Source organism: Acomys russatus, chromosome 8 (assembly GCF_903995435.1).
Source record: "Acomys russatus chromosome 8, mAcoRus1.1, whole genome shotgun sequence".
NCBI classification, from domain to species: Eukaryota; Metazoa; Chordata; class Mammalia; order Rodentia; family Muridae; genus Acomys; species Acomys russatus.
This window is the reverse complement of record NC_067144.1, coordinates 23,085,821-23,094,660: the sequence shown is the minus strand read 5'-3', so window position 1 is coordinate 23,094,660 and position 8,840 is coordinate 23,085,821. Positions and strand designations below refer to the sequence as shown.

Below are 8,840 nucleotides of genomic sequence, written 5' to 3'. Positions count from 1 at the left end.
TTAAGTGAGAAAGACGGTGATGAATGAGCCCAGCCTTTAGAGGATACAGGAAAGGGCCATGGGATTCCGGGAGGAGGAAGGGCTAGGATTTGCTCTTCCATTTTATGGAGGCTCCCAAGTCCCAGGTTCTTCCAACCTTCTTGCTACTTACTCTCTAAGACGCTGCCCTTAGTGTCTGAGTTCACACCAGGCTAGGAAAATGCCTCTTTCAAGCCTTGGAGAGTTCCAGGCTGCAGTATTATAAAGTAAGCGGAACAGAGAGGGGCAAAGGGTAGAGGGGAAAAAAAAGAAAGCTGGGAAACGAGTATGTTTGCAGGCTGAGAGATCTTGGCATCTCTGGCCTGCAAGGCTCCCCCATGAGTTTGGAAGAAAAAGACAACAGCACTTGTTCAAAATACCCAGATCAGAAAGAAAGACTTGCCTTGGAATGGAATGTGTTCCAGCAATGACCATGCATGTAGTCTGAAAAATAGCAGGAAGTGTTCTCAGACCCTGCAATAAGACTGCAAATGTATGGATTTGTCCTAAAAATAAAAAATAAAAAAAAATTACTGAGTTTTGGGAATCTACACCACAGATCCCTTGGGTTGTGTGGGTCCCCTAGAAACTGTGCAATCAGAGCTGTTAAACCCCACATTTGTGGCAATAGGGTCAACAGAGCAGCATTGTTAGATGATGCGCCTAGCATGTTGGAGGGAGAAGCTGCGTAATCCAGTACCTGTATCACATACAGCTGAACAAGAAAGTAGGTCAGCCACTTTGGAAATCTACCTGGTGCTATCTCAGAAAACTGGGAATAGGGCTTCCTCAAGACCCAGCTATTCAACTTTTTGGAATATACCCAGAAGATGCTCCAGCACACAACAAGAAAATTTGCTCAACCATGTTCATAGCAGCCTTATTCATAATAGCCAGAACATGGAAACAGCCTAAGTGTCCCTCAGTAGAAGAGTGGATAAAGAAACTGTGGTACATATACACTATGGAATACTACTCAGCTATTAAAAACAAGGAATTCCCAAAATTTGTGGACAAATTGAGCTAGAAATGATCATAATGAGTGAGTTGACCCAGAAGCAGAAAGACTCAAATGGTACATACTCACTTATATCTGCATACTAGCCCAAGGGACAAGTCCCATGAAAGCCTTCACTTACCAGGAAACTGGGACAGAGGGGAGGACATCCTATTGGGACTCTAGATGAAAGAAGCACGGGAGAATAGCAAAGTAGAAGGATCCAGAGGGTCCTAGAAACCTACAAGTAGAACATTATGATAGGCAGATTTGGGCCCAGGGGTCCTGCGCAAACTAAGGCACCAGCCAAGGACAATACAGGCCGTAAACTTTAAACCCCTACCCAGATCTAGCCAATGAATAGGACATTCTCCACAGTTGAGTGGAGAGTGGGGTATGACTTTCACACGAACTCTGGTGCCTCATATTTGACCATGTCCCCTGGAGAGGGAGACCTGGTGGCACTCAGAGGAAGGATAGCAGGTTACCAAGGAAAGACTTGACACCCTATGAGCATATACAGGGGGAGGAAATCCCTCTCAGGAATAGTCATAGGGGAGGGGAATAAGGGGAGGGAGGGAAGAATGGGAGGATACAAGGGATGGGATAACCATTGAGATGTAACAAGAATAAATTAATAAAAAATAAAAAAAAAAGAAAAGGAAGTGGGTTAGTTAATTGAAATAGAGGTCATCTGTGGCACATACAGAAGGAGGAAGGTATGGCAGATAGTTTCTGTATATACAGTCAATGTCTTTGCTTGGGCCAGGGGAAGGATTTGCTGCCCCCCTTGGCCTGATGTAGGAAGGCTTTGCCAACCCAATGGGCCTTGACACAGCCGTGCTCATATCAACAGTACACTTTCCCTCGGGACTTAATTTATTCCCCATAGTAACCACAAGGCAGCTGGTCAGTTGCCCCAGTCCTTTCACTTTATTCTTAGGCCATGAGGCTGTCCCACTTATTCTCTACCCCAGCTCTTAGACCGAAAATACAGGTTTCAAGTCTCTGATAATCTACGGGCATCTCATTGAGCAAGGCAAATAAATCAAAGGGCCAAGGCCAAGTGCAAGAAGCAAAAAGTCTATACCCTTCTTGAGAAACAAGTCACAATGTTAACATGGCAAAATGTGTAGATAAAGGAAGAGGTGATGAATTGGTTCCTCTAACTCTAATGGATTATTATCTCTTCGGTTTTTGAGACCTCTAAATATCTTCTCTAGATCACTAATTCTTCACCAATTATAGCTAAATAACACTGAAGATATATTTATCTCTCTGAGGCTTTTTTTGTTTTGTTTTGCATATGGTAGAAATCAGATCAAAGGTTAGGTACTGAGCAGGAGCGTGGAGGGGTGGGATTCTTGGCAGCTTTTCAGAGGAAGCCAGCAGGCCAGGAGAGGAGGGAAAAATTTATTCATTGGTGCCCTTTGCCAGACTTCACTAATTACAGTAGATAAGCAGAAATCAACATCAATCTCAGATATGCCTCCATCTTCTGGAAGCACCAGAGTGCACGCTCCTCGGAAGCACAACCAACAAGCTGCTTACACCTTCCTCTCAGACAGAATGTGTGAAGTAGAGTCACAGTATGCCTTTCTACTCAACTTGAATGGAATCTCCCACCACAGGACATCTCATGTGTACACAGCAATCTAGACTTCCAGGGAAAAATAAATGCCCAGAGTAGAATTTTCACAAATGGGAAAGAGGGGAGATCTGGATTGAGAAATTCTGCTTTCTCTCCTTTCAGTGAATTGATGCCTAACATTATTTTTTTTCCTTCAAGAGCACAGTCTGTAGAGAGATGTCCCAAGCAGCTGGGAGGCACACCTGCTCTGCCTATGCAGCCCTGGTCATGAAGCAGCAGGTAGCAAGGAACTGTGTCACCGTGGCTTACTTCCCCTTGTCACCTACCCAATTTGCACTTTTCTACTCTAGTTGGGTTTGAACCTCCCCATTAAAACATCAACATTTAGTTCTTGGTTTGGGTTCTGTTTTCTAGGTTACCATGGAAGAGCGGAAGAGACATTAGACTTGCACAGTGAAGGAAAAGCTCTGTGGTAATTTCTAGTTCACACAGTCCGTTAACAACTCTAGATCTGCAAGTCCACATCTGCCACATTAAAGGGATGTCTCACCATGCTCTGTGTGCTGTTGAGGAATAATAACTGTCTAGGCAATTCATCCAGTAGTTCAGAACTCATCTTTCGGTCTGAGCAGGTCATTTGACTTAGCAGAAAATTAATGAAAACAAAAGAACTCAGCCAAGCCGGTGCTCCACCACACAACAAGGACATATGCTCAACCATGTTCATAGCAGCCTTATTCATAATAGCCAGAACCTGGAAACAACCTAAATGTCCCCCAGTTGAAGAATGGATAAAGAAACTGTGGTACATTAACACTATGGAATACTACTCAGCTATTAAAAACAAGAAAGTCCTGAAATTTGTGGGCAAATGAATGGAACTAGAAATGATCATAATGAGTGAGTTAACCCAGACTCAGAAAGACTCACATGGTATATACACACTTATAATTAGACACTAGCCCAACAAGGATATCCCCTGAAAGTCTTCACTTACCGGGAGATTGGAATAGATGTGGGGACTTCGTATTGGGACTCTAGGCGAGAGAAGCATGGCAGAATGGGGAAAGAGGGTCCTAGAAACCTACAGGAAGAACATCATGAAGGGCAGATGTGGACCCAGGGGGTCTTCTCAAACTGCTGCACCAACCAAGGACAATACATGCAGTAAATATTGAACCCCTACTCAGATCTAGCCAAGGGACAGGACATTTTCCACAATCATGTGGAGAGTAGACTGACTGATACAAACTCTGGTGCCCCGTATTTGACTACTTCCCCTTGATGGGGAGGCCTGGTAGCACTCAGAGAAAGAATAGAAAGGCTACCAAGATGAGACCTGATAGGCTGTGACCATATGGTGGGAGAGGAGGTCCCCTTCTGTCACAGACCTAGGGGAGGGGAATAGGGTGTAAGAAGAAGGGAGGGAAGAAAGAGGGGAGACAAGCAAGGGGATAACAATTGAGATGTAATCTGAATAAATTAATAAAAAAAAGAGGCATAGATGCCAACCAAGACCTGTTAGAGAGATGTGTCTCTTCCCTAAGATCCCAGCCTGGTCACAACCCTATACTAAATGATGGGCACAGGGATGTGACTCAGGTTTGACTCCTGTGCTTATGGGACCACACTGAGACAGAGTCACCCACCGAGGAGAAAAGAGCTCCAGAAGAGAAAGGACAGAAAGACTTCTGGAGGCTTTGGGGAGAGGAATCATGAATCTAATGAGTATGTAATGTCTAGTAATCCCTTGAGTACTGAAATAAACTGAGCAGGGAAATGGAGGAAAAGGACATACCAGGAAGGGAGGACACTGGCCAAGGTCAATTGCATTATTCTATGCCAAAGAGCATGATGTTGTGTGTACCATCTGTGAGGAGCACAGAGCCTGTTGGAGGGTATTGCAGGGAAGATGTGCCTGAGTTAGACCCGAAGGACTCATAAGTTAGCCATGCCTCCCACCTCCTGACCTTTACCATGGGCATGCCTGTGCTGTACACGAAGGTAACAGAAATATGTGAAGACACTTGCCAGTGCTGTGGACCAAAAGGAACTACAAAAGTTCTGAATGTCCATAGTGCTGCCAAGAAGAGGGGCCAGACCTCCTCAGGCTCAAATTATTCTGGATATCCAGGGGAGTCTCAGAACCTTGGCTGTTCTGGCCCCAGCCCTACACCCCTTACTCTGACTCTATTCTTTATGGTTGCATGATCATGCCATTAAACAGCCCAAGATTACCTGGGGTGAGCATCTACATGCAATGGATGGAACATTATAAAAAATATGTGAGAGGCTTGCTTGGGACTCAGCACTGGTGGCAAGGACTTAATACAGTGCTGGAAGTAGCCTTTATTTCTATATGGTTCCATTTCGTGGTGCAACCTTCAGGGTTAAATGGACCAGGACTGGTCTCTATCTTCTACTCCATTGCTCTCACACAACTGAATAGATAGAGCCTGAAGGCTACATCGCTGTTGGGAAGCAGGGTGAGAGATCTGGCTGGTGACCTGTCACTTACCAGGAACTGAAGCAGAGTAGACAATATTGTCCCCAACAGGCCTCGACCATACAGAGTCACAATCTGGTGGAGAAGGCGTGTTATTAGGATTGTTGTCACCAATGGATGTGTTAGCTGAGTATGGGGCATATGCCTGTAATCTTAGGGTTTATAGATTGAAGCCAAAAGATTGTGAATTCCAAAAAAATGTATTGTGTTATCTTAACCAATGAAAGAAAAATAGATTTAATTTTCTGTTTATTATGATGTCTACCACATATGCAAAAAGCACATATATGATTTTAAGGATAACATTTGTCCTTCAGGTCACCCAAGGGAAAGAATTTGATAGAAAAAGTAAAGCTTTTTGTCCTCTCTAGACATAATCAATTTTCTGATTTCTGTAAATTTTTCTCTTGCTATGTATTGCTTTTATCACATATGTATCTATTCCTAAGCAATGTAGGGGTTGGTTTTATATAGGGGTTTTTTTCTGTGTTTTATGGGGCTCATTGGGCATCCTATTCTGAAGATCTATAGTTTTAATAAAATTTAGAATTTAAAAAAGGAACATTTTCCGCACCTATCATGCAGGGTTGGTATAAAGGTCAAATGGAATAATAGGCATAAACGGTTCTTAGAAGGCTATAAAGTATTAGGCAAAGATAGAAATTTACCTTGTTGTTAGAGTGCTAAGAAAGTTTTTTAAAAAGGAGAGGGGAGGGGAGAGGAGGATTAAAGAAAGAAAGGGAATCATTACATATTCCACATTGCCACTGCAAATATAAATACACAGACATAATCTACATATTGTGCTTTTGGAGACTCTGCATCTGCCTTAGTGAGATTTACTGTTGCTGAGATGAAACACCATAACCAAAGCAACTTGGGGAGGAAAGAGTTTTATTTGGCTTACACTTCCACATCATCATCGAAGGAAGTCAGGACAGCAATTCAAACAAGATGGACACCTGGAAGCAGGAGCTGATTCAGAGGCCATGGAGGGGTGCTGCTTATTAGCTTGCTCCCTCTGCCTTGCTCAGCCTGCTTACTTATAGAACCCAGCACCACCAGACCAGGGGTAGTACCACCCATAACAGACTGGGCCCTCTTCCATTTATCACCTATTAAGAAAGTGACCTGCAGACTTGCCTACAGCCCCATCTTAAGGAGGCATTTTTCTCAATTGAGGTGCCCTCCCGTCAAATTACTTTAGCTTGTGTCAAGTCGACATAAAGCTATCCATCACAGCATCTCTTTGTCCCAACTTCTCCACTCTGCCACTGTTGCATGAAAACAAGTGTGGGTAGCATGAGGAGAATTGACATGGCTGTCTATGTTTCTGTAATAGTTTGGATCTGGAGTATCTCCTAAAGGCCTATGTGTTAAGTCTTAGTCCTCAACATAATAAGTATTGTGATGGTGGTGGTGGTGGTGATGTTGTGATTGTTGATGACGTTGTTGTTGTTGTTGTTTGGGATATGACCTTTATTGAGCTTATCCACTAGAGTGGAAATAACATACTGTACAAAACCAAATGTTTGTTACTATAACTTCTGCATCACAACTAAAATCCAAACAGCTTCTTAAAAACAGTCAACCCAATTAAAACCCTCTACTTTAGAAACAATAGTTTGTTTGAAGCCACAGTAACACTTAACTATACTTAAGACCCAAACACAGAAACTTGGTTGGTTGGAAGACAAATTAAGCCTCCAACTTGCTCAAAAAGAATTACAAAAAGGCAAAATTGTGGTCTTCACAGAGATACAGTCCACTGGAATCACCAATACTTGACAGCTGTTAAGACTACCTAGAGTCCTGAGATAATAAGGAATCCAGGCATCCTTAGATGGTCTTCTGTTGTCCTTTCTTCCCAATCAGAGATTTGTGGACATGTGGGATGGATGACACCAGCAGCAGCAGTTGCAGCCTTGGTCAGAGAACCCAACTCTGCATCTCCAGGAATACCAAGTTGCAAATGGCAGGGCTAATGTTTTGCCTTTAAGTCTTTCGATGCATATCCTGCCATTTCAAGTACCTCTGCGCGAGGTACTGCAGGATGGCTGCGCTGTACACAGCAGCAGTAGCGCCCACAAGTCCATGGCTGCTTGTCCTAGATTTCAGGTGTCAACAAATAAGGCCCACAGGAACCTGTAAGCTGGCTTGCTGCTAGCATGAAACTGTCTTTGTCTTGGCCTTTACAGAGTCCTTCCTAGCCTTACCACCAGCCATCTCTGACTGTACTGAAGCTCAGATGAGTGGACAGTGAGGAAGAGGCAAGGCCAAGTGGAAGCACAGAGAGATCATGGCACCCACCGTTTGTCGTGCTGTGATTCAAACTGCCCCAACATAGTATTGTTAAGGGGTGGTGGGGACTTTAAAAGATGAGATCTCCCTAGAGGTCCTCACACCAGGCTTATGCCTCTGAAGGAGATAATGGGAGCTCCCTCATCCCCTCCTACCTTCTCTCTGCTAACATGGGTCACCTGGCCCAAGGGCCAGAGTTGTCCAGCCTGGCTATATCTTTGTGGATTTTAGGAAATAGATACAAGAGTAGTTGTGCATTGATCCCATACCCTTAGGTAAAGCCTCCTTCAGGACACTCCTTGTGCCATTATTTTAATTCACTGGAAAATTTAACAACTTTCACCATGAAAAGATTGGTCATATAGACGAAGTTCCTCCATCTGCAATATGGCCCTTGTCTCTTGCCCGGGCAGGCTGATGTTCTGTAGTAGGCACTTTGCACAGTTTATGTGCTTTATAAGGATAAGTTGAGGGCTGCTCACATTTGAAGAAAGAAAGACTTCAGCTATTTTCCCTGGAGCATTAGCAGCACTGCCTGCCTCCTCTCCCAACTACAAGCTCTTATGCAAAACTTTTCTCCATAGGCGTCAGGAAAAGTGAAAACAGGGGTCCTAGGATAGACTTGCCAGATGCAGCTGAGAGAGTTGTCTCTTTGTTTTCCTGAGGAAATGGCTGCTGCCTCAGAGAACTTTCTCTAACCCGTTTTTTTGCTGTTTTCGGAATTATCTTTGAGTTTCATTCCCTGTCAGCCAGAGGAGACAGTAGTGACAGCTGAGAGCTATTCTTCATTTCAGTCAGGTAGAAGCCTACCTCTAGCCAATACTCTCCAGACACAAGTACAGAGGGAAAACTTTTCACATCTAAGGCCCAGGAGACCAGTAGACTTAAACTTGAAAGTAAAAAGTGAACAGAAAAATCAGGTGTGAGGGGGGGATTAAGAATAGCTCCTCAATCCCACCACCTTTATTTTGTCTCTTCATTATTAGGCCTTGAATGATATACTTTGAAAGTGAATGAAACCACAGCAAATATTAGGGTGAAGAATTTCTTGTACTTTCCAGAACGTCCCACATGATGCAGAGTAATGCAGGGTGTCCAAAGAAGCCCAAGGCAAAGGACTTTATTGTCCTAGCAGGGTCTTCTCACGCTGGGTTGGCGGTTTCAATAATAACTGGATTACCAGAAACTGCCCATTGAGTCAGTCAATGCAGGCAACGAAAGGATTTGAGGTCATAAAACTTGTATCTTCCTCCTTGGTACATATTTTAGAAAGTGGGCACGACCCTGTATTGATTTTGTGTCATCTTGTCCGCAAAGCTGGAGAGGCTCTCGGGGTACATTAAACTCAGTACAGGCATCGCGTGTACAGCCTCTGCAAGAACCAGGGCATTTTAAGATTTGAGCTTGTCAGTTGGAAGCAGTTCCTC

The 8,840-nt window shown here is 43.8% G+C and overlaps 1 pseudogene; it reads right to left on the bottom strand.

Annotated features, from left to right (window-relative positions):
• Positions 1 to 6,951: 6,951 nt before the first annotated feature.
• Positions 6,952 to 7,338, bottom strand: LOC127193099 (histone H2A.Z-like; annotated as a pseudogene).
• Between the last annotated feature and the right edge of the window lie 1,502 nt (positions 7,339 to 8,840).